General features: G+C 40.3%; 1 long non-coding RNA gene across 3 annotated transcripts in view; it reads right to left on the minus strand.

Annotated features, from left to right (window-relative positions):
• The window catches only part of LOC116075241, a 117444-nt gene that overhangs the window by 16146 nt on the left and 74447 nt on the right, over positions 1-26851 (minus strand). For all 3 annotated transcript variants that reach the window (XR_004112481.1, XR_004112479.1, XR_004112480.1), the window contains one exon: positions 14928-15022. This is a non-coding gene — a long non-coding RNA (uncharacterized LOC116075241). The remainder of the gene's footprint in view (positions 1-14927; positions 15023-26851) is intronic.

A 26851-nucleotide genomic window follows, 5' to 3' on the forward strand; every position in this document is an offset into this window, starting at 1 on the left:
GGATGTGCCATAAGATGGGAAGAAAGGTTAAGCAATAGTGCCTTCTGGACATGATAGAGCCATTACAAACACAGACTCATAGCAGCTGTGGCTGCCTGTGATGTGGGGCGAACAGAAGACTGGGTTTGTCAACAGTCAATGAATGATCAGAGATGGCCCAGGTAGCCCTATTAATCCCTGCTGAACTACTCGCTATTGGTGGATTCTTGCTGGGAGGTACTCATTGTTTTTAACTATATACGCACTGAAATATCCAACAGACTGCAAAACGGTGGTCACGCAGGGTCACGTAGTAGGTCTCAAAGCAAAACAAAGACATTAATGTAGGAAATGGAAGGAATCTGGGTAGGAGGAGATGAGGGGAGTTCCAGAGATCAAAATGTACTATTTACATTATGAAATCATAGGAGAACAGGTTCAATAAAAGTTATTTTAAAAAATATATTCACACTATCAAGTCCTTACACTCTTTTCTTTTCATCGAGCCTATACTTTTTGAGGGTTTATCTTAACAGAAGCCTGTCAGTTAACTGAACCTAACCAGTCTGTTCTCAGAGGGGAACATGGGAAAACTCCCATCTGACACATGTACATCATTGTGGTTTTCCTTAAATCTGTGGCTTCAGTTAGGCCATTCTGTGAGGAACATGTTTTGCCAATTTAATCATATACCTCAGGTCTTTACTTTGTTCTGTTACAGTTTCCTGTCATAAGAGGCAGAGAAACAAGTATTGATTTTAAGTTATCCATTTTAAAAATAAGTTTCAGCCTCCAACAAAATTGAAAAATAGACACACGCATTTCAGCGTCTTCCCAGACACTGCCTGTTTCAACAGTATAAGTACTTTTCCCTCCACCGAATCACTTATGGTGCAAACCCTTCATTCTGACATCACTTATGTTGCAAACCCTTTATTCTGACTCTCCTGCGCACAGTCCAGATGGGGGCTAACATAAAGCTTTGCAGATATCCCATCTGTCTTAGTTAGGGGTTCATTGCTGTGAAGAGACACTATGACCAAGGCAACATACAAAGGCAAACATAAAACTGGGGCTGGCTTACACGCTCAGAGGTTCAGTCCATCATCATCACGGCAGGAAGCACAGCATTGTCTAGGCAGACATGGTGCTGGAAGAAGGAGAGTTGAGAGTTCTCCATCTTCATCTGAAGGCAGCCAGGAGAAGACTGTCCTCTTGGCAGCTATGAGGAGGGTCTCAAACTTACCCCTCCACACTACATTCAACAAGGCCACATCTCCTAGTGGTGCCACTCCCTGGGCCAAGCATATTCACACCATGACACCATCCCACCCAAAAGTCATGTCACCTTCTTAACCTCTTTCTTTGACACTCTGGGGGTCATTACCAGGTCTCAATGGGATGTTAGTAATTATTAATGTCTGGAAAGAAAGTCCTCCTTGGGTGATTTGCATATGCTTCCAAGGTGTTTCTAAAGCCTAAATTTGAAATAGTATTTTTTTTTAAAGGCTGCAATCGCAGGTCTCGTGGCAGATGAGTGAGGGAAATACATATGAGTGATAAGAGGTGTCCCTGCCACATACCAATCATACTATGTAAAAACTTGTGCTCAGAGCCTGAGCATGACTCTCCCTGCTCGGCAGTCTGCTCCCAGATAACTGTGCTATTTGAAGGGACTCTTGCAGAATCTTGATGAACTAATCAACCCTTTTTACCTTTGGAAGCAGAGTAACTTAGAGTTAGCTGACTTTCTGAATGCAAAGAGATGATGCTTTCTGGAGAGGAAAAAAATGTCGTCACTCAAACACCGAGCAAGTTTTCTTTTTTCTTTTAAATCGATTGAATAAAAGGTTTAAACTTTCCGTACAATTTGAAGGGTTTAAATTATTAATACAAATTAATTATTGAACAATGACACTTAAGAGCAGAGAGTGGAACACAGAGAATTTTATTAGATGATGAGTGGGGGAGAGAGGAGAGGAGAAAATGCTGACTGACTAGCCAGTCTAAACTCTAGAAGACCAACAAGCCTCGGAGAGAGGCAAGCCTACCTAGGAACCAGAGATAAATGGGAACAGGATTCAGAATGTTCCTCCTTACCCTTCTGCACATGGTGAAAGGAGAGACTCCCCCCCAGGGGGTAAGTTCCCAGTGCTAAACACATGTGAAAGTACAAAAACTTCCAGGGTTACTCTGATATGAACAAGGTTAATGGGTTCCTCGAGATTAATTGTGGCTTCACCCAGAAATTTATTGAGGGTGAGGAAATCTGAAAGTGAGAGGAGGGGCAAAAGCTTTGTTAGAGATTCATCATAAGTGGGTGATGGATGAAAGCCTTCAGAAACCAATAATGGGATTTTAAAGATTCACACAGGCTGCACTAAGGGGAATCTCCAGTGCTTACCTTGGACAGAGAAGAGCTGGTGGCTAGAGCGTAAGGGCAGGGAATGTGTGAGCACCCTCAGCCGGGGCAGAAGCACCCTCCACCAAAGGTGACACCTTGACAACATGACCATGGATTGTGGCTCTAGTCTTGCGCATAGTATGGTATGGCTTTGCTTGTAGACTGATCCTTAAAAGAAGCTACAAAGGAGATGCAAGAACCTTCAGACCGGCTGGTGGGAAGTCCAGGTAAAGATTTTGCAGTTGAGGAAACCTGAGTTGCCGTCTTACCTACACCACTCATGGCTTGCACAGTGTTGGGCAAGAACAGGAAACACATAATCATGCCAAATTACATTTGTATTGTAAGAAAGGAGATCGTGATTTTTTTAAAAGCTTTTAAAGTTCTCTAGCACACAAGAAAATGGGCTATCTTCCCCCCCAGACCCATTTCTCTGCTGATGTCAGTGGTAATAATGAAAGGAGTGAGTCCAGAAACCCAGTGAGGGGCTGGAGCGTCAAACTGAAGCATCCGGTGCACCCCAAGCACATTCTGTGGCGCAACCAGAAAAATATCTCTGTTGCTCTTCCATAAATCAGATCATAGAATAATTATCCCTACGTCATTATTGTCAGTCACACATAGATTTTGAAGTTCGTTGCATCCTTTCTTCATGTAGAGTATGTCCTAATTAGACCCTTGCTTATCTTATGTTAGGAACTCAGTATGATTTCAGATAAATCCAGGGAGCAACTTGCAATTAGTCACTTGTATGAACAGGGATTTTGATATCCATGGATGCCTCCTATGCATGTAGATTCTTGTTATCCTTCAGCTACAGTGGGCAGTAGGCCTTCGTTAGGACTGCAACTTTACAGAGTAACTACACAGGTTAAGTGTGTTTTGCAGTTATGAAGTGCTTCCTGTACTTAGTAAACCTCTGGCTTTCTGTCTACGACTTCTCACAGAAAATTGAATCAAGACGTATAATTTTATCCCACATGGCAAAAGTAAAAGATTGTGGTCTTGTGTGTGTGTGTGTGTGTGTGTGTGTGTGTGTGTGTGTGTTTTGTTTTGCATTGTTTAATTGATATGTACTCTCTGCAAAACACCCGACCAATGCAACACAGGAGAGAAAGGGTTTATGATGGCTCACAGTTCTAAGAAGTTGGAGCCCATCATAGTGACAGAGGCACACAGCAAGAGCCTGAAGGGTAGATTTATCACCTTTCCCACACAACCAGAGAAATGCTTTACCCTGGTCTAAAAGATTGGAGTGATCGGATAACTGTCATATGCTCCCCAACTCAACTAATCACAAACTTCCTTGAGATTTCTTTTTCTACACCTACTAAGAAATACACCCTGTCCTCCTGAGATCTCTAACTTCAAGGACCACGGCATCCAAGGAGTTACAGGGAGAGCTTGAAAATTCTAGAAATAATTTGTCTGAGATTTATCTTTTTTAAGTAGTGGAAGGAAAATTTGAAAGATGAAGTGGATTTCATGAAGTCCCCTGACTCTAGATGTAGGAAAGATTAAGCTCCTTGGGGATTTGAAGTATGACATTTTGTGTTGTGTAAGCCAATTTATTTTGAATGTTGCATAAGCTAATCTGAGTCTGGCTCTCTGTCCAAGTACATGAATAGGTCCTGATTACTTCAGCAATTACCACTGGCTGGGCATTGACTCTGCCAGGCTCAGTGACAGCTAAAGCTTTGCTCTAACACAAGCGTTATCTCATTTAGTCCTCATTATTTTTTTCAAATCTGGAAGTAATGAGTACGAAGCTTACACAGCCTGGCTAGAACCAGAGCTGGCATGGACCACTGTGATTACATTCTGAAGAGCATCGTCTCTCATACACCACTGCTTCTCCGTGTGGGCTGCTAAGAGCACCTGCTGCTCTGTGCGGCTCAGCACACTCTGTCTGGCTCCAGGCTACTGGCACACCACTGGCTCCAAAATCAACATAATCAAAAGGATTATGGGCCTCTTGGGGCCAAGGTAGTCTCTGAAAATTGTTTCACAGAGGAAAAATCAGAAAGACAACACACTCAAGGTCCTGAGATGGCACAGCCACTATATCCCAATTAAAGAATATTTTCTATTGTCGGGGCTAACTCAAGCAAACCTTAAATTCTATGGATGTGGATTTGGAGCTAAGGTAAGGGAAGACAGAAAACACCTTCTGTTTCTGAAGACATCACATACTGGAGTAATAGGACATGGAGAAATCAAGCCAGCAGAAACCAGGAAGCTTCATCCCTATTGGGTAGTCTTCATAGTGCTGGAAGGTACCATGTAAGCCACCAGAGAGGAATCGTGATCATGATTCTTACCCAGCTGAGAACCGTGTGTGCTACAGGGACAAGAGGCCTGGCACAATTTGCCCACTGATGCTATAGTAGCACAAATGACATTGGAATAAGCAACCGCTTTCGGATTCCATGTAAGGTCCGGGCCACAAACCCCATAGCTGGAATCATTATTGGTAACGAATGCCTATAGATAGATAGGGGAGGGGAGGAATGCTACTCTTCCTCTGCTAATGCATGTTTATATGTTTAATATAAGTATACATGTTATATTTAACATATGTTACACTAAATACATGTTTAATATATACATATGTTGAGTATATTAAATATGCATAGTAAATATAACATATACACTTTATTTAGCATATGTTTAATATACATGTATGTTATATTTAACATATATGTTTAATATAACATATTATATTCTTAATTTAACATCTGTTAATATAACATAATAGTATATAACAACAATATAGTGAACATTTAATATAACACATATATTATATTAAACATGTTTACTATAACATACATATTATATAACATGATTAATAGAATGTGCCTACAACATGCATGTATGATATATGTTTAATGTGTTGATTAACATGTAACACATTGTGGACTCCCTCCCCACTGCCACGGCCCCAGGGCTGCGGCTGCCCACCTGTTGAGCGAAACCTGGTTCCAGTTACATTCAAAAGCTCCACCCCCACAGAGTAACAAGGAAGTCACTGATTGGACTGTTACACTGACGTATTTTGGGGGGAGTGGTTTTTGCCCCAGGTAATATACCTGTTGGGAGAACAAAGGATTCATTTTATTAAAGAAGCAAGATGGCTGAGCAGTAAAGTCTCCCGTCTAATTTTTACCCTTCCACGTGGGTAGGTATGTCTGTGGCCACTCTATACTATCCCTAACTCTCTCTACAAGCTGCTCTTCTTTCTAACTCCATTTTTCCAGGTTACCCACTGTTTAACGTTACTGCAGGCCAGTAACAACACATATCTTAGTGTAACATATAACATATTCTAATATGTGCATAATATAACGAACATATAACATATATATTAAACTTATATGACTTGTCACATAAGTCATATTAAATACTGACTTGTTTCTATAGATTAATGCATCTTTCAATTTTTTAAGTATTTTTTATTCGATATTTTATTAGTTTACATTTCAAATATTATGCCCTTTCCCAGTTTCCCCTCTGGAAACCCCTTATCCCACTCCCCACCTGCTTCTATGAGGGTGCTCCCCCACCCACTCACCTACTCCTACCTTCCCGCCCTGGCATTCACCTACACTGGGGCATTGAGCCTTCACAGGACCAAGGGCCTCCTTTCCCACTGATGCCTGACAAGGCCATCCTCTGTTACATATGCAACTAGAGCTATGGATCCCTGCATGTGTACTCTTTGGTTAGTGGTCTCATCCCTGGGAGCTCTGGAGGGGTCTAGTTGATTGATATTATTGTTCTTCCTATAGGGTTGCAAACCCCTTCAGATCTTTCAGTCCTTTCTCTAACTCCGCCATTGAAGACCCCGTGCTCAGTCCAGTGGTTGGCTGCAAGCATCTGCCTCTGTATTTGTTAGGCTCTGACAGAGCCTCTCAGGAAGCAGCTATATCAGGCTACTGTCATCAAGCACTTCTTGGCATCTTCCAAATTTTATCAGAGAAGTTTCTTTTTGCATCAGTGATAACTCAAAGCCACAACTGGCCAAGTACAGAGAACAAAACCACAGAGTGTTCTGCCCTAAATGGGGCATCTATATCATCCCCCTTTTGCCCATCCCAGCAAACAGGGCAGAAAGATCTGGCCAGGGTGGTAGATGACTACAATGAAACAATATTTCCAGAGACAAGGCAGTTGTGCATATGAACCAAGGGCAGTTGTGATCATGTGCAAAAGACCTGCTCAAGCACTAGCCAGACAAAATCCTACCATGGAACAGGGAGGTAGGTGGTTACAACGTTTCATCAGCTAACTGGGAAGTTACTTGTAATTGAGAGCCACAGGGAGAGGATGAGTTAGCTTCCTTTAAGGGTATGGCCCTTGGAGGCAGCACTAGATGAGTAAGGAAAAACAAAATTATAGAAGAAACATGAAAAGAAAAGGAAATCATCTTCAAAAATATTTTCAGAAGTCCTCTGAACTATTTTTATCACTTCTAATAAACTACTTAATATAATTCAGAGTACATGCATATGTATATACATATATGTATTATGCGCTCTATGTTATATAGACACATAGTATACATAAATCTACCTCTGGTGCTGTATATATAATTCAAATTCCATGGCTGTTTGCATATTTAAATATCTGTGCATATAAAACACGTTTCCTAGATGGTGCCACAAGTTAACAAAATAAAGAATGAAATGGAAACGGGTTTATTTGAAAGTGAGAGCTGATCTATAATCCCTGGACAAGTTCCATTGCCCTCTCTGGCCTCCGGCTTGCTATGCAGCCCTGGTTCTTGTAGTAAATACCCTGCCTCAGCCTCACGAGTACTGGCATGTCTCGACTGAACCAATGACTAACATTCAACTCCTTTAAGACTAGTGATACAGCTGTCCATTTATTCTTCTCTTTCTTTGGGAGGGGGCGGATTGTTCATTTGACGTGCTGTGGTGTTTGGCTTGGTTTTATTTGCTTTAGATACTTCTGGGTTGTTGGTGTTGGTGTTGTTATTATTGTTTGGAAGATAATCGATCAGGATTTCTGCTTTGTTTGGCTTTTTGGTTTGTGTCACTTGGTTTTATGCAACAGGCACAGCCTGTTGCCCAGGCTGGCTTTGAACTCACGATCGCCCTCACCAGCCTTCCAGTTTACAATCATTACGAGTGTGTCCTTGAGTCACTTTCAATTCAGCTGTTCCTTGAACACCATAAAACTTCGATCTGGCTCGACTAGTTGTCATCAGTGGAGGACTACAGACGTTGTCATGATGACAAGACTTTTGTCACTAAAGTTAATGCATGTAGACATCACTTGGAAACCCGGAGATGTTTTTAGAATATGTTAAATAAGAAAAGAAGAAAACAGAAAGTGTGTAATGTGTAGTCTATTATGTATGAACAAATAAATACCTTTACTGAATATATACCATATGCTGGGTCTATGCTCTGTATGTGCAGATTTTGTTAGAACCACACAATTCTATGAGGTAGTGTTGTCTTTCCTATATTTCACATATATAAGGTATGTACCTCCCTGTAAAACACATAGCTAATAATACCAGGAATTGACCTTGGGAGCCCAGTTTTAAGGGAAGAATACACTCAAAGGAATCTATCTTGAAGAACTGCACACACACAAACAAATTAGACGTTATGCTTGGGTATGGTAAGATTACATAATATATGCTCCCTTTATTTTTTCAAAAAATTTAGAATAAATGTTCATTAACAACAGTCAGAAGTGATTATTTATCTGTTAAGTTTGAAATAGAGTCTTTAATGAGCTTCTAAACTAGGTTTGATAGCCAATAAAGTCAGACAGTGCTCAACAATTCCTGAACATATGAATTCTACAAAGTGTTAGTCTTCTGCACCAGGAGATAAGACCTTTTTAAAACCACCAGCCATGAAATCTGGCAGCTCAGATATAGTACCTCCCACCCAGCCTGCTTGAAGATCTATAGCCCTGTTATAACAACTCACACAAAGTAGATTCCCTGGAAGAAAATTAAATTCATAAAGATTCATCTCTTGTTTCATAGCATTGAGGAGGAAAGGAAAGAATTCCTAAACTATGTTCAGAAATCAAATCAACTGCATTCAGTGAATTAGTGCACACCCATAAAAGAGCCAGGGAGGCCTACGAGTTGTGAGCTATAAAAGATGCCCAAGCTTTTCTCCAGTTAAGAATGAATTGAGAACGGGAGCAAGACAAGGAGACTAAGTTCATGTTCACAAATATGTTTAATATGTATTTAATATTTGCCAGACTTCAACCAATTAATCTTTTATGTGCTGTAGTGTATGTATGTGTGTGTGTGTGTGTGTGTGTGTGCAGTGCAGTTTTAGAAAGAAAACCAAGCAAAACTTTATCTCCATAAATTTAATGGGAACAGACTTTTGATTTTTAGAAGATAATTATTGTTTTATTCTGCAGTGTTGGTTACTATCTTCCATTCTAAAAAAGAATATATGAATGAAGAAATAAGAAAATGAATAGAAGTAAACTTCATGTACAGTGACAAGGACGTGTGCATTTTTCCAAGCCATGAGACAATTTAAGCATTCTAATTGTGAAGAAAGAGTTAAACTTAAAGTTTTTATTATATATAATTCTCTCTTCTTTTAAAGAAATATTTCTTATTTATAATAAGATTTATAATAAAATATCATAATTTATAATAAACTCTAATAAGAAATTTTATTTCTTAATAAATGAAAATTAAAGGGGAGAAACTATTAAATATATTGTCCTTTTCCAGATTGGAAATGTTCAAGTATTTATTCCTCTGGCACAAATGAATTAAATCTCACAGTCTGTACCAATGATTAATCACTGGCAAAACAATATACTTGATAGGCATAAAGAGTGTCAGTTAAGTTGAACATGGAGTGTTTTGTCCTCTGTGTTTATGTTCAAAATTACATAAGTAGTTATGGAATTTTCATGATGAATTTTAGTGTAAGGGGAAAAAACTACAAAGCTCCCTTGACACATAAGAAAGATGAAATTGGGAAAGCAGTTGGTCTATGAGCAGCAAGCTAATTACTGTCAAAACTCCGATTGCAATAGAGACATTTAATGTAAAAGAATGCTATGGGTCAATGGGTGAGTCTTGCTTGCAAATAAACTTTCAGTGAAAATTCCAACTTACTCAACGATAATAAGTGACTTGCACATAACAACACACTGACATCCGCAGCAAAATAAAGCACTGTCCCACGGCGAGTTTTTTCACATCATTAATTGTAAAACACATAGTCAATATGTTAATTACTGCTTAGTAGAAAGTATTGAAAATTCTACAAACATGCTAAAGACACAAATCCTTGAAGGGCATTGGTCAGTATGTAACCTGATTCCTGACCAGATTGCGTTTCTTCTGCTCCAAGCAAAACTGGAAATAGGGAGGTGGGAAGAAAGCTCAGCCAATGCAGTGCTTGTCCTTCAAAGAGGAGGACAGAGTTTGGATATCCATCATTGCTTGGTATAGCAGCACATACTTGCAATCTCAGAACTGGGGAGGCAGAGGTGTGATGACCCTGGGAAGTCAGTAATTAGCTAGATTGCCTGAAGTGTCAAACTTCAGGTTCAGTGAAAAGACCCTTCCTCAAAAAATGAAATAGAAAGCAAATGGAGAAGATGCCCGACATCGAACTCTGGTCTCCACACAATCACACATACACAGTCACACATACACAGTACTCAGAAACACACAGAGAAATACACACTCGCCAGAATAACTTAATGGTTATTCTATCAAAAATATTGTGTTGTTGCTGGTTTAAAGAATTTATTTGGATTGCCATTATGGCTCAGCAGATAAAAATACCTGCTAGTAGACCTGAATAGTAGAGTGTGATCTCAAGACCCACAGGTGATAAGACACACACACACAAACATACACACACATACACACACACACACACACAAACATACATACACATACATACACACACACACAAACACACACACACACATGCACTAAATATACATAATAATAAAGATTTGCTGGGATGTACTGGAAGATGTCTCATGGCTCACTGGTTAAAAGTACTTGTTGTTCTTCCAAAGGCCGATAAGCACCTACATGTATGGTTTACATCCACCTGTAACTCCAGTTCACTGGAATCTAATACCCTCTTCCGGCATTCATAGAACACTGCATTCATGTGCATATACATGCAGAGACACATATACATAATTAAAAATAAACATGTTTTCATTTTCTGGACATATGGCTGAGACAGCTTTTACCTAGTCCATGTGTCATATTTTTTAAATTTTTTGATTTCAGGTTCCATATATGCCTCCCATTACATTTTCCATTCATGGTCTAATGAAAATTTTCTGTGATATTTAAAATGGGATAGCTCATCCCTATGGGGATATGATAATGTCTGGTAGAGTAATTATAGGCCGACAGGCTTCTTAAGAAAAAAAATTAATCTACATGCCCAATGATAAGCATTGTCTGTATCAGTATTTACACTCAATAAGTGGATTTACATCAACTATTTTCAAACTTAAGACTTACCTTAAATTCAAAACAAAAAAATTATTTTTCTACTCAGAAAGTGTTGCCAAAAAACAAAACAAAACAAACAAACAAAACCAGTTTTCATGGGACAGGACAGTAACTCATTTCCATAGCACTGGTATCAATAGCATTTGATAGAATCATTATATAGCTCACTACACCATTGATTTGTTCATTCAGAAACTATCTGCTGTCATGTTTATCTTCTCACCCGGGGGTGGTGTCAACACAGGATCCATGTCTTCACAGAGCTGACCTTACTATGAAAGAGAAGGCACAAACAAGACAAAAAAACTTACACAGCGCATTAGTAATCTCCCAGAAATGGAAAACAGAGAGCATTTGTCTCTCCACCTCCTCGAGAGCCACAGTGAGTCCAATAAAACTCTACTTGAAGAAGTTAAACTGGAAAATGCTCCCAGCTAACACCATCAATTAAACATGATGCTTCATCTATTGACGCTACCACCCACCATGACACAAGGATGCACGTAGGCACTGTAATTATTTGTTTTCCCCTTACACAGAAATGTCTTACTCCTGTAAAGCGTAGATGTGATTGCCCAAGTGCATTCTTTGTTTGGATCCTATAGAGAGACAGTGCTCAGAGGGAAAGAACGGCTGGATGGTTTGTGCTTAAAAACAAGCAATCAACAAACCTGTATTGCTGGTGGGCGCAATACACAATTGACGGGGGATTGAGTTTGCTAAGGGAAAAAAAAAATGAGACAGTTGGTGACCCCGTGTATTTATCTCTTTTATGTGTGCACAACGTGCTTTTTTCTCTAACTCCTAGAGTCACAAAAGAACAAGACACTCCAAGTCGATATGAAACAATGCAGTCTCTTCAAGGAATTCACAGGAAGTTTTTGGCACCTAAACAGAATTACAATATCCCGTGGTGTGTATAATGGTAGGAGGTTAGCGGGGACCTACAGGACATCCAAGAAGGAACATTCCATTTGGAGAAAGTCAAAGGCAGCAGTCAGCAGGTGTCCTGGAAGTCCTCTGTACCTGGGTCGGGGTATCTAAGAGGAAACCCCAAGATACAGAGGTGAGCCCTGTACTGAAGTGTAGTCAGTGTTGAGCAAGAGCAAGTGTGACATACAGGACTGTGAGCAGACAGCCTATGAGGATGGTAGGAAGGCCATGGAAGTTGGACTTGTTCCATAGGCGGTTCCTGAGGTTTTGATACGTTTTCAGGAAAACTAATGTTTTTTGTTTGTTTGTTTGTTTGTTTGTTTGTTTGTTTTTTAGATTTGAGGAGAATGGAGAGCAGTTTAAACCGGAAGAATGGGATTAAAAAGCCAAGATGGGCAAGACCTTGTGCCAGAGACACTGGCACACTTAGTCACTGGCTTCTAATATGAAAGTAAGAAAATATAACTGAAGGATTTCATCTTCCAGGAGGAATAAGGAACTGCTGGCATTCTCAGCTGAACGGGGCTATTCAGAGAGCTAGCTGCATGGCATCCAGTGAAGGGGACCAGCAGAGAGCTAGAAATACAGCCTCAGAGTGGCCATTCATCTTCATCCCTTTCAGGGTCTCCAGTCTTCATTGTGACCAAATTGGAATAATTTATTTAACATTTAATGGCGTATACCAAAACGTTCTGGATACAACCCCGTAAGGCCGGTGACATCTCCTCTCACCCTCAGAAACAAGCCGAGAAAGGTCATCTTCTTAGATGTCATTATCACTCCTGGGACACACCCCCAAAGAGTCCATCACTTGCTGGAGAGGATGCAAGCACGTCTATTTTCTCTTTTACTCTTTTCATAATATCCACGTCATCCAATCAGCAACGGATGATTAGATGATGTGATGTCTACACACGCCATGAAAACTATTGAGCCACGAAGAAGAATTAAAATTGTGGCATTTTTTTTTCCTGAAAATGCATAGAAGTAAAGCCAAACTCTCACAGACACACATTGTGTGGTATCTCTCATGTGTGGATGTGAGTGGCGGGGAAACTGGACAACAAAAGGGGTAGTTGCAGAAATGGAAAGGGACAACAGAGAGGAGACAGGTGACAGCAGGTAGCAAGGGGCTGAATAGGATCAAAGTACTTTGCATGTACGAGAAAATGGCACAGGGAAATACGCTGTGTGTGTGTGTGTGTGTGTGTGTGTGTGTGTGTTTAGCATTCTACAGTGGTCATACAGAAAGAGATGACTGTAGATCTGCAGTGCTTAGCAATGACTTTTATACACTTTTAAGTTCACAGATCACACTTCCATCACAGACCACAAACCCAAGTTTTTGTTTAACAGAACGGGGAGCAATCAAAACAGGCACCTAGATTCTTTCTGTCAAGTTTTATAGGTTTGCATCTATGTTGTCTTTGTAAATAAAATGCCTCACACTCAGGGTAAGGAAAGGGGTATATTCTTCATAAGCCAAGACATTTTTCTTGTTCTTTGCATGAAAGGCAATGACCAACCAGCTACCTCGGTGCATAGATACAGAGCTAGTAAGTAAAATTAAATGGGAAAATAATAGTAGAGACAGCATAGGTTCATTTGTCCTACTGTCGCAACAAAAATGTGAAGAATAGATTACTTCCAGTTCTGGACTCTATCACATGTGGGAAAATAAATCATATAAAATTTAAATAATAGATTCTGCTGAAAATAACACTCAGACATTTTTAGAAGGACAAAGGACTAAGAATGATTACTAATGAAAGGTCTGAGCTATATCTAATCCTGTTCTCTCATGCTTGTTTATTTAATTCCTAGGGTAGATACCCTGCTTGTTCCTTTGTTTGCTTGTCCATTTCTACTGCCAATGTAGCTATGGGACTTTATATGCTCACCCACAATGACCCGATATAGCCTTACCCATTTCATTTTGTTTTAATAACTATTCATTGTGAAAGTTTGCCTGCCTTTGAAAGGTTTCAGGAGTTATTAAGCATTTCATTTAAGGACATATTTTTTACAAACTTAATTGTAAAAATCCATTATGAAAAGAGAGTTTGGGAGTCTCTTATTAAATAAACTAAATAATCTTACCGTCTAATTCAGCAATCGTTCTTTGGTATTTTCCCACAGAAGTTGAAAGCCCATGTCTACACAAAAACCCATGGGGGTGTTTAGGACAGCTTCATCCACAGCTGTCAAAATTCAGGAGCCATAACTTTGTGTGGTGTGTGAATGGGTAAAAGATAAAACTGTTGTGGATTCAAGCAATGGAATATTACTCAGTATGGAAAAAGTCATTGGCTATGGGGCTGTGGGAAAACATATAAGAAATTAAATATATGTTATATACATAGAGAGAAAAGACAATCCCAATTACACAGCATCATAGACATAGTAAGCCATGGGTGTAATGAAATGATCAGAGGGCAGAGGGTTAGGGTGGAGGAAGGTGTGAATATCTACAATAAGGAGGGATGTTCAGGGAAGAAATACCATAATGGTACCATAATGGCAGTAACCACTCACAGATCCAAGCAGGGCCATGTGTGAACTGTGGACTGGATGAGAGGGAAGTGTCAGTGGGGTTCATCCATTTTAACAAATGTGGCACAGTAATGAGAAGGGTGGACTAGGAGTAGGCACAAGTAAGAGGCTGAGGCAGGAGGATCACTATGAGTTCCAAGCCAGTCTGGGCTAGAGTGTAAAGACCTTGTCTCAAGAAAAGGAAGGAAGGAAGGGAAGGAGGGAAGGAGGGAAAAAGGAAGGGGGAGGGGGAAGAGAGGGAGGGAGGAAGGAAGGAAGGAAGGAAGGAAGGAAGGAAGGAAGGAAGGAAGGAAGGAAGGAAGGAAGGAAGGGACCAAAAAGGGAAGGGGGCTATGCCTATGTAAGAGGAAGAAATAGGAAATCTTGGATCTGCCTCTAACTTTGCTGGGAGCCTGGGACTGCACTCCAGAGGCTCACACCTTGACCGTAGGTCACATTTCACTCATGGGAAACCTTCAAGTACGTGCCCTCCCCTATCTGCCAGAGAGTGACTGACCACAAGACTGTCTTCTTAATGCTCTTGGCAATGTCAACTTTACCTACCTTCTTCAGCTAACAGCTTTACGTGAAAATCCGGAACCTGGATTCAACTGCATTCATCAAAGGAGCTCTGGGTTAGCCTGCTTCCATGGACTTTCCTAAAGGAAGATCAGGACATCCATAATCTTCAAGCATGATTTTTTTCAGCTGCTTTTTAAGTTAAGATTCTAGATAAAAGTTGACCCAACAGGCAATAAAAGTCTTACGTCAAACAAATAGCAATAATCTTTAGAGGCGGTCTAATGTACAATATGCTATTTCTTTGAAGATGTCTCTTTTCAGCTAATTGACCCAGCCATAATTCCACAGTGAGATTTATTCTCTATTACTATATCCCCAAGAAACCCCTGAAACCAACACACTACTCTGAAATCTGGGAAGCCTTCCATGTGCCCAAAGACGGCTCCATTGAGTCTGGGTTTTCGTTTTTAATAATTTTTTTTTTTAGAGTTAATACTAACCTCCACATCAATTACACAAAATCTGAAGCTTTTAATTCTAGTTGATTAGATTTTTTGTGATTCATATTTCCCTATAGGCATAACTTTAATAACTTTTCTATTTTCTGTAACACATAACACTCGCAAAGATTTAGGCGTCGGATAAGTTGCTGATTCGGTTTGCATAGCAGATTACCAAAGGAAAAAAAAATACTGCTGTGGGAAGCAGTTTTCCCTTGACATTTGAAGTTCTTCGTTATGGAAGACATTATTTTTGATGAAACGAGACACCAACTATAGCATTTGCCCTTCAGGGTAATAGAGACAGGTCTGGATATTGGAGAATGTAAGCAAGCAATCAAAAGTCCCAGCGCTCTACTACTAGGGGGTATGAGAAGGTTCTTGAGTGGACCGCAGTGCTAAGAAGTTAGCTCACCTTGTGAAGGGTTAGCACTGGGGCAATGCTGCAGATGGTGGCAGTGGCCTACCTGGCATGTGTCTTGAAAGCCATCCAGAGTTTAGAATGTCTTTGATAAATCATGTGATTCTTCAGGCAGTCTCTCATAATTGTATCAAAACCTGACCTTCTAGGGACCAAGAATCAAACACCAGGTTGAATATAAAATAGTATCTTGCAGAAAGCAAGTGGCCATTGAATTAGGAGTGGTGAGTGTGTGTGTGTCCACGTCCTATGTGTTCCTGTGTGTACACATGTGGAGACTAGATGTTGATATGCCCTGTCTTTTTCTATATTTCTAGCCTTACTTTTGAGACAGGGATTTTTCACTGATTCTAAGACTCGACACTTCTATTAGGCAGTCTGGCCAGTGAGCTCTGACAATTCTCCTGCCCCTGTCTCCATAGTACTGGGATGGTAGGCGTGTGCCTAGAGCCCCCTCACACTTTAAGTACTTCAACAACTGAGCCACCTCCTCCGTATTTATTTATGTGGTTTATTTAAATCAGCTTACGTATCGTAAGTCTTTCTAAGACCAAAGCCTTGGGTGTGGCCAAAGGTTAGTCAGCCACATAGCATCCAGTTTTGTCAAGACCAGCTATAGCCAGAAATGCTGTAAGGCTTCCTTCTGTATCTTTGTCAAAGGCCTATTACAGCCTCATTTGGTAACGCTTCAGCTACTTCAGAAATCACAGCCCAAGACAGTCTTTTCTAGAATGTACTTCCTATTTCCTCTGCCAGCTCTCCTGGTCAAGTGTCTGTCACTTCCTCTCAAACAGCAACAAGGCAAAGGAATGGGCATCTCACGTCAGGAGCAGCTGTCTTCTCTTCCCTACATTGCCCTGCTTGCCAGGATAGGGGAAACAAAGAACTCGATTAGTCTGAGACAAAGCAGTCTTTGAACAAAATGTACAGAAGGCTTGGGGCAGCTTGGATGGAAAAGAACATAACCATTCTGAGAGTAGCACATAGTCGTTTGGGATCTACAGACCGTGTCTGGTCCCACTGGCCTTCAAGGGTCACTGCCTTTGGACCCTCTCGCATCCTTTGATTCGGGAAGCATGTGCCCCCTAAGTGGCTGAGAGAAAATAGATAGTTTTCTCTCGGCAGCCCTAAGGATATCAAATGTGCTGCTGAGATACACGGGCAGGTGTGATAAGATGTTCTTGAGAGTACCACTGAGGGAGAAAAGAAAGCAGGACTGTTCGGTACAGAAAAACAGGACAAGCTCGGGGCCACTTCTAGCAATGGGCGCTCTCTCAATCACTGGGTAAACTCTGAAACCGGGGATCCCTCGGGGGTATTTATGACTGAGGCTAGAGGGCTGAGTCTTTGTATCACCCAACAGAAATCAGTCACAGACTACTCATAGGAGGGAGCACACCCTTGTCAGGGCAGCATCCATTAGCACAGGACCATTCCCAGAGAGATGATAGCTAGAGCCAGCCGCCAGCAGCCAATGCACTTAGGATAGCTGCCTGCCTCCTAAGAGAGAGGATGAGGATAGCCAGAGCAATTCATGCCATCAGTAGAAATGGTCAAGACTGACTGGCTTTCATTACATTTAACTCTTTGCTGGAATACAGCGTTGTCCGAGTAATCTTTTATGGAAATATCTGGTTCGATCTTATTAACACCATAGCCTCTCATTTGTCCCTCGGTGTGTATGTACATAAGGAAACAGGCTTTGAGATCCTCAGTCACTGTCCCATGCTCACACAGCCAGTTAGCACATAAAAATGTAGTGGAATTTGGAGTTTTCTGAGAGGGAAATGCTCTGTACTGCTTTGTGACTTTCGTGGCTGATTCTTTGATAGTGTTGTGGTTTTTACTCCTAACTATCCCAGGAAGGGATGGGTGGGAAGAGAAATGGAAATGCATGCTGTTTACACAGAGATGACATGTACAAAACCCATGGAGCCCAGGATTCTGAAAAGTTGGCTAATAATATTCACTCCTGGGTCCACCCACATACCTACCAAATGATACCATGTCAGGCGGGTGAGATGGATCAGTGCCTAGTTCTCATATTGGATCTTGAAATGGAGACCTGAGCCAGCTGTGGTATTACCTCAAAAAAAAGGCAGCATTTAGAAGACTTTTCCGCCTGATTCCCCAAATCACCTTTCTCTAAATCAAAACCCAATAGCTTACTGCAGATATGCTGAAGGTCAGGAATGTGAACAATACACTAGGCAAGTCAGGTGCTTGCTTCCTCTTGTTTCTCTCATTGTCTGATTGTCCTCTCAGTTATGTCCCCTCCTAACTCCTGTGTTCTTCCCAGAGTAGGTATCATAAATGCTTTAAACATTTATCATAGCAGAAAAAAAGAAATTCCCATCTCTACTACATAAAGATACGGTGTAATTGAACAACTTACTAGACGATATCTGGAGAAAAGGCAAGAGGCTATGTAATAAGAACATAAATCATTTAAACAGAGTACTTTAAGAGTATTTTTCAAGCTGTGTCAGTTTGAATGAAAATAACCTCCATGGGCTCATAGGGAGGCACTGTTAGGAGGTGTGGCTATGTTAGAGTAGGTGTGGCTTTGTGGGAGGAGGTGTAGCCTTGTTGGAGGAAGTGTGTCACTGGGGTAGGCTTTGAGGTTTCAGAAGCTCAAGCCAGGCCCAGTGTCTCTCTCTCTTCCTGATGCCTGTCAATTCAGATGTAGAACTCTCGGCTCCTTCTCCAGAACCAGGTCTGAGTGTGCACTGCCGGGCTTCCCATCATGACGATAATGGGGCTGACCCTGATAACTGTAAGCCAGTCCCAAGTAAATGTTTTCCATCATAAGAGTTTCCATGGTCATGGTGCCTCCTCACAGCAATGGAAACCCTAAGATACAATCGAGGTATAGAAGCATGCCTTCTTAGCAACCACATACCCTGTGCCAACATGAATTTCTATAGCAGTTCGGGGAACTTCAAATCTCTAGTACCTAACTACTGACAGCAGCTCACTTCAGTGCGGACATAATTCTCCCATCTCAACTGGAGAGGAGGTTCTCCCTAAAACTGTAACCTGACTGGTATCTGGTCCCTAGCAGGGCTGCCTTGTCTGGCCTCAATAGGAGAGGATGTGCCAAATCTGGCAGAGACTTGATACACCAGGGTAGGAGGATAACCATACCCCTCCCCGCATCAGAGGAATAAAGGGGTGATGGGGGGACTCTGTGTGGGGAGACTTGGAGGGGGGCAGTGTCTGTGCTAATAAATAAATAAATAAATAAACACTTTTAAAAATAGGTATCACCAAAGAAGCATCAGAAAATTTTCTTTTCTTTGCTCGTTGAATCGTCTGTCTTAATTAATGAATGCCATGGCATAGATGATACTGTCACCTGGAGCCTACAATACACTAGGCATTCAGCACACACTTTGGAATTGGTAAAGGCCTATTGCTTACTCTATGATATCCCCCTTGTTCCTCTAGCAGAATATGTGCCTCCCTCTAAGGGCACTGACAGCATTTTGCCGTTTTTGTTGTATTTTTTTCACACTGACTTTAGCTAAGATTCATGAAATCCTCTGTCTATCCCTGTTGCCTTATTAACAGGAACCAGACTTCATTGCATCTACGCTTTAACACACCATGCTGTGCAGAGCCAACTCTGATGGCCTATAATTTTAGGACTGGGCATTGGTTAGTCACAGCATATGGAAATTGGCAGGTGTGTTAAAATTTGGGATTGGGGAACAACAGCAACACTTGATCTCTTGACAAGGAAGTTGTTGGGTTTTGGTATGTGTCTGTGGGAATCATGGAAAACAATGTACTACACTCAGGCTTCTGTTGGAATCACTGCTCTTGGTCTGCTACCTATAAGTACTGGTCAAGCCAAGATCTGGGATTGCCCCTGCTGATCATGTACTTGGACTGAAAGAAAGAAAGAAATGACTATTCATGTGTAGTCTGGGCCCACTGCTGGCTGGATACCAGGGCAACACAGCCAAAGCTTCTCAGGCCAGGCTCTTGTGCAGGAGCTTGGCTTCCCAGCATGACTCTAAAGCTGGTTGAGCTGCCTTCATTTCATGCCTCGCTGAGCAACGTCCTCATTTCTTTGTCCATGCCTTTGCTTGTGAGAAATAACAAAGTATGATGGTGGAGGGGCTGAGTCACCTGGATCAGAATCCTGGCTTCACTCTTTTCTAATTGTGCTTTGTTCGATAGGTTACACCATTGATAGAAAGATTAATTATATAGCATTTATGCAAAGGTGCTTAGCACTTGGAATACAACATAAGGTAGAATAGTCACCTAACTACAATGACTATGTCAAGGCAGTTGGCCAGCATTGCAAGATGTTACAGTTTACTCTAGGGACACTGGTGGACATACAAGAAGATTGAAACTGATGAATGGGATTATCTGATTTCTTTATTAAATGTCCTTATGGCCATAGGTTGAAAAGGGGGCATAAGAAGTGCAAAAAGGAGTTCAGGATTAGCAAGTACAGAAAGACAGGATGGTGTCTTACAGCAAGCAGGCTGGGATCTACTCTACACAGATACAGCGAGCAGGAAGTGATGTGCTGTGAGGATGGAAGAATAGGGTGGGCTCATGAGAAAAGGGAAAGGATGGGGGAATTAGTCAGGATTCCAGCTTCCTATATTTGTCCAAGGGGGCCAGAGGTCAATAACTGCTAAGACGGAGAAGATGGCAGGAGTATTACTTGGGGAGGAAAATGAGGCACTCCTTGGGGAATTATCAGTTTGGACCGTCTACAGTAAGTCCACATAGAACTTTCTTTTATTTTTTCCTTTGGTTTTTCCTTTCCATACAGGGTATCTCTGTGTATCCCTGGCTGTCCTGGAACTCACTTTGTAGACCAGGCTGGCCTCGAACTCAGAAATTCACCTGCTTCTGCCTCCCAAATCCTGGGATTAAAGGTGTGTGCCACCACCGCCTGGCTCACATAGAACTTTCAATAGAGCATAGTATGGAAAACATTATCAAGTAACTATAGAAAACTAAATGTACACTGCCTTACAACCATTAAACCTACCAACAATCATTGCATCTACTATGGCTGTGAGTTAGTATAAAAGAAGAAAAGAAGGCAGAGTTCTTAAGGGATTTTCGAGTCAGAAGTATCAAATAAATGTGCCCAAGAAGGGCTGAGATGGAGCCTAGGGACTCTGGTGTCATAAAGCACACAGAAGAGAAGAGGCAGTGCTCAGATGCATGGAAGCCAGCTGGCTGAGCTCCTAAGATGAGAGAAAAGTGCTTGTTGAATGACACCTCTGAGCCTGTGACAGGAAAGCTTGATGGAGCATTTGAAACTATAGACCAGTTGGGGAAAAAATTACAAAAGATTTGGTAAATGGGGAAGACTGAAAAGTGATTTAATAAAGACTACTTTAGATGCTTTGAATATAGAACGTCTTCATGTCTCTCTTCTGCTACAATGTCATTCTCGCCCCATATCAGAGCAAATGAGAAGAAAGCTCATCTGCTCTCTCCCTTGGTTTTAATAGGGAAGACCAAACCTTGGAAGGGCCCCCCCATCTGTCACCCTCTTATTCCTCCAAGATCAATCTCCTCTGCTTTTGGTTCACTAAAAGATGTATCACCTCTTCTCTGGAACACTCTGATATTTGTAGTATGAACAGCATATTTCTTTCACCTAGTATCAATGATTATCAATCACTCATGTGCCCATGATTGGATGACTTCTGCGTAACAGGGGCTAATCCACCATTCAGCACAAGACGCGGAACACACAGACAAAATCCGGTCAGAAGTAGGACATGGCAAGGGATAATTATAGATGAGTAATATCCTGTGAGGGATGGGGTATGGATAAAGCATGGAAAGGAGGTCATAATTTTAGGAGCAATATGCCTAATAAGGAAAGACGGGTTGGGGTCCAGAAGGCAAGGGGAGATGCTGGTCGCTTGTAGGAAGTAGAAGAGACCCTCTACTACAACAAAGTGAAAAGACAAGATTCCAGCATAAATATTCCCTATGGGGAGCAAAGGATGTAATTAAATTCACCAGAAATGACTGACAACAAGGAGTTACAGAGTCTGTGGGAATGAGAGATAAAGCATATACAGGTATGAAAGGCATACTCTGCCAAGAGGTAAGCTACATATAGTATTCTAGCATTGAAGGGATTCCACTCGTGGTTCCTCTGAATGACTCCAGTCATTCCCATCAAAAGCAGAGACGTATTGGAAGGCCATAAAGTTCATACTCTACAGCAGGATCCAGATTGCTACCTAGTTTCCCATGGCATCTTCATAAGCAACTCTTCGCCTCCATCTTGGGGAAGATGTGTTGGAAGACACGGTAGGAATTCTAGTGACACACCCACACGCACCGCCTGTTTATATTTCCATTTTATTTTGTTTCAGATTACTTGAACAGTTGTCTCGATATCTCAAGGTAAACTATTAGTTATTGACTCCTTAGATATTTTTCCCTGAGAGTCATGAACTGCATTTTGAAACTAGGAAAGCAATTCATAACTCCCTTGAGAGCCAGCAAGCTGAATAGAAATGAATATATTTCCACAGAAATGGACTCATTACCCTGCCAGAAGGCATAGAGTCATGTGAACATTTGTTATAAAACAAAGGGGTCTTATAGGTAAAGATCTCCTGCACTGATCTTATCCAGTGGTTAACAATCTGCCTAATGCTGTAACCCTTTAATACAGTTCCTCATGTTGTGGTAGCCTCCAACCATAAAATTATTTTTGTTGCTTTTTCATAACTGTGATTTTACTACTATTGCTAATCATAATGTAAAGGAGTCCTGACCCCCAAGTTGTAAACCCCTGATCTCATCTTACATTTTTGCCCCGAAAATCTGATTTTATGCTGTTTGCTATTCTAACATAGACAGTCCAAGATGTAGAATCTTGGTGCAATTTCGCATATGTGTATATATTAGCATGAAATAGATTAAGACATGAAATCTAGCCATTTTTCATTTCATGCCTTGAATTTATTTTACCCAAAAGTAAGATATAACTAATAACAAAATACTTTTAAGGCTGGAAAAAAGACAAGAGATCATTTCCCGTCTGCAGTATGACTGGTACTCAGTTTGCGGTTTCCCACAGGATCCCAATTGAAGTTTTGTATCATCTCCGCAGAAGAGAGATGTGAAGTCTAAAGAGTTTACATAACCTATCCAAAGTCAAAAATAGACGATAAAAAAAAATCACTAAGTCATAATGTAGATCTAGGCTTCATCCTGAAGCTTCTACTAATGATCCAAAAATAGAGGTTGAAGGGAAGGTGAGAGCATCTCTCATCAGGCTTGTAACTTAAGTGATTCGAGATGTTTGACATTGGATGATTGACAACGTCAGTGCTTGCTCCTTTTAAATCACTAGGATTTGATGTGGCTAATGTTCAGGTGAAAGTCATAAATCTTTAACTGATGTGATTAATCTACCCTTTCTTCCTAAAAATCTAATCACTGTTTTTTATATTCACACAGCCAGAAAGTTAGACCCCCAAGAAAAGGAGTTTGAGAATCACAGACTCTCCAAGTGAAGCTCACACCGAGAGAATGGCCTTACCCAGTCTTAATGACACACCTCAGAACCTCCCAGCACAGAAGCTGTAACAAGCTAGGAAGGCCCTGCTGAACCGATCTTTACTTTGATATCAAACCATGATATGACATGTTTTTAATATGTTTTGTTTTTATTTGAGGCAGGGACTTAGTATTTGGTCCATATTGACCTTGAGCTCCCAGCCTCCTGCTCACACTGACCCACCACTGAGTTTACAGTACTATATACAATATATCTCACTTAAGGAAATTCTGGGATAAGAGTTCTGTATTATGCCAGTGGAATCCCCTTCTCCCTAACATAATTTCTGTGACACAATTCTATCCCACACTCAGAAAGGAATGGCCTCAACACTTAGCTTCTAATTCTTTTCTTAGAAAATGAGGTCAAGTGAGTTAAGTAAATAAAGAAATAAAGAAATAAAAGTGGGAAGATGATATATTTCACAGCAATATAGCACCTTGTCTTTAGCAAGCCTGACCAAAAAGGAGTAAATTCAAAAAAGGTAATGATGAAAATAGATGTGGAAGCCCCTCCCCTGCTTGTCTTTCTATGATAGAGTGGATTAAAGAAACTCTACTGGACTCTAGCCTTCTCTCTACCCTAAACCCAGAACAAAATAAATGTCCATTGCTCAAGTCTGTTCTGGATACTCTAAAATTTAGAAAATTCACAGTGAAGCAAAATAATATTGCTTTAAAGCTGAATAGTATTGTGTAGTAATTGTACGAATGCCCAAGCAATAAACATGTTTGTTCAGATACATGAGTTGGGATGCCATTAGCCACGTAAAATTAATTAGCACTTGAAACATTTTTATCCCACTGTTGGAGATAGAACCTAGGACTTTGCACATGCTTGGCAATTGCTCATTCACCAAGCTCTGTTCACAAGCAATCATCTTAAATATGAAGGAAATAAGCTATCATAGTTTACCCTGATTAGCTCCTCCCACAAAAATGAAAAATGGCTTATGAGTATTAATAAAATAAAGATGCCTTTTAAATCCATTGATAGAACCACAGATGCATAGTCTACTGTGAGACAGGGTATTTTAGATAATCTCAGAACTTAAGGACAAGAATGGTCTAGGAGAGTCTTTGTAAGACAAAGGTGTCTGAAATTCATACCTGTTCAGAGAAAGCTAGATCTATTCTGACTGTTGTGAGTACTAATTGCAAATTATTCTTGCAAGATGGAACTGAATACCTAATTCATGAGTTTTCTGAGCACTGTCTACCATCTGGAGACATTAGCTGCATTTGGGTGTGTAGAGCTGATATAATAATTCACTGTATGAAATAAATGAGATGTTCCTTTCATATTTTCAAATGCCTCCTTCCCAGCAATATGTGGAACCCAGTTCTACAACCTAGAAGACTGAGATTCAGAGGTTAAAAAGTGGATGCTAAATTTCATTTGTCTTTTCTCAAGGACAAACAGGAATATAATGTACATAATTTTTTAAAAGGATCAAAGAATGGAACATGAAATGTTCACATCTCTTTTCCAGTTTGCTGTTAAAGTCCTTTATGTTCATCCCTTTGTTTACCTGGCACACAGCATATAGCTCCTCTAGAACCCGGTCCCAATATGTACCCTTTGAGCCATGCCTGGACTCTACTTTGAAGTTTATATTGCTCCTTGCTAGATCTAAGTAGATTTTAAAGAGAATGCAAATAAATAAAATAATTTTTTAAAAAGATAAAAAATATCTCTGAGAATGGTATCTCTAATTATAATAATGATAGACATTGTGTGACTAAGTTAGAGAAGGCTCAAAGACCTTGACTAATTTATGGAAAGCCACCCAACAAGTAAACAATGCAACAAGAACCTAGCCAAAGTCCCTGTGGCATTATAGTTCATATAACTCCTGGCGAGTGCATATCGCAAAGAAAAAGAAACATAAAAAACTCTGCTATCCTTGTATTAGCGATATAGTGGGGAGATACTGTTCATGCATGGAGTATATGAGCGTTGTTATTTTTTTTCCTCACAGAGACACTGATTGACCCTGCAAAGGTTTCCATGGTGAGGAGGCGGTGGAGAGAAAGCGCACCTGAGATCCAGGGCTGTCATTTTTTTAGTTGACAACAAAGTAAATTACTGTTATTTAACAACCTGAGCATTATTTGAGTTGTTCTGAACCAATTTTTTAGAGTTTTGTTTCTCAAGAAGGAGAGCTCAATAATTCTAAAGTCTCAGGTCAACCTGGCCCATGCAGAGTGTAAAGCAGAGGTTCTCAACCTGTGGGTCACGACCCCTTTGTCAACCCTCTGTTTCTAAAAGTATTTCGTAGTGCAATTCATAACCATAGCAAAATTATACTTATGAAGTAGCAATGAAATAATTTTATAGTTGTGATTCACCACAACACGAGGAACTTTATTAAAGGGTCTTAGTATCAGGAACATTGAAAACCACTGGAAGGAATTCATATGTATGGTATGATCAATGAAACATACAGTCCAGATACAAAATTGCACTTAAAATCATGAAGAAAAAAATTACATTTTACAGTGAGGTGATCCACTAAAGACAAGTACAAAAGTTTAAAGTAATAATTTTTTAAGCAAAATTATTAGTCTGCTTATGTAAAAATTTGTTACTAAGCAACTGCATCAATGGGTAGTTCAATTATGATATTCGGTTCCTGAGCCTCCTTAGCAGGAAAAAAATAAAAAGACATTCCATAGCTAATAAAATCATCTTCTCATAAAATATAGAAACCTGAGACTAATTTTCTGAAGCAATGTGTGCTATGAACACAACAACATATTAATATTAAATCATAGCAGGAAGACCTGGCAACTATAATCTTATTTTCCATTGAACATTGACATTTTCTGCTGAGAACAAACTCTTATATAGCTTGTTATGTTCTTTGAGGATTCACTAAAATAGTAGAATGTATATTTCCTTCTAGAATTCGTGATTGTCACAGTGAACAATGAGTCCTACAACCCCCATAGCGACACAGATTTCTCAAAAACCACAAGTCATTCACCTTCAGACTTCAGGATTGAGACTTCTATAAATAAAGAGAAAAAAATAAGGATAAATTAGGGCAAGTTAAAAATAAAAGGATAAATAAGCATAAATGGACACCTTACTATTCATTAGCTGTTGTGAACTGTGAAGTCATTGTTAAATTTAAATGTGTTTCTCTCTGCTCCTCCCTTAGTTGGGACCTAGTCACCTTTAGAGCAACATGGTAGAGGGTCATTTTGGTGATCTCGTGAATTTGTCGGTCCCTTCTCAGCTCCTGGACAGTGACTATTTTTCCCTTCTCAAGAGTTGTCTTAAAACAAACAAACAAACAAAGGGATAAAAATGTATTTTACTACAACCAGTTCAGTAATCAAGAATTTCGTTTAGATTTAGGAATTAAAGTGAGCACTTTGGTCTTCTTAGCTTAAGGCCGCCTGGGAGTAGATCTTGGAACAAGGACTAGGGTACCGATAATGTCAGAGAAGATCCTGCCAAGCTT

Source organism: Mastomys coucha, unplaced genomic scaffold (assembly GCF_008632895.1).
Source record: "Mastomys coucha isolate ucsf_1 unplaced genomic scaffold, UCSF_Mcou_1 pScaffold3, whole genome shotgun sequence".
NCBI classification, from domain to species: Eukaryota; Metazoa; Chordata; class Mammalia; order Rodentia; family Muridae; genus Mastomys; species Mastomys coucha.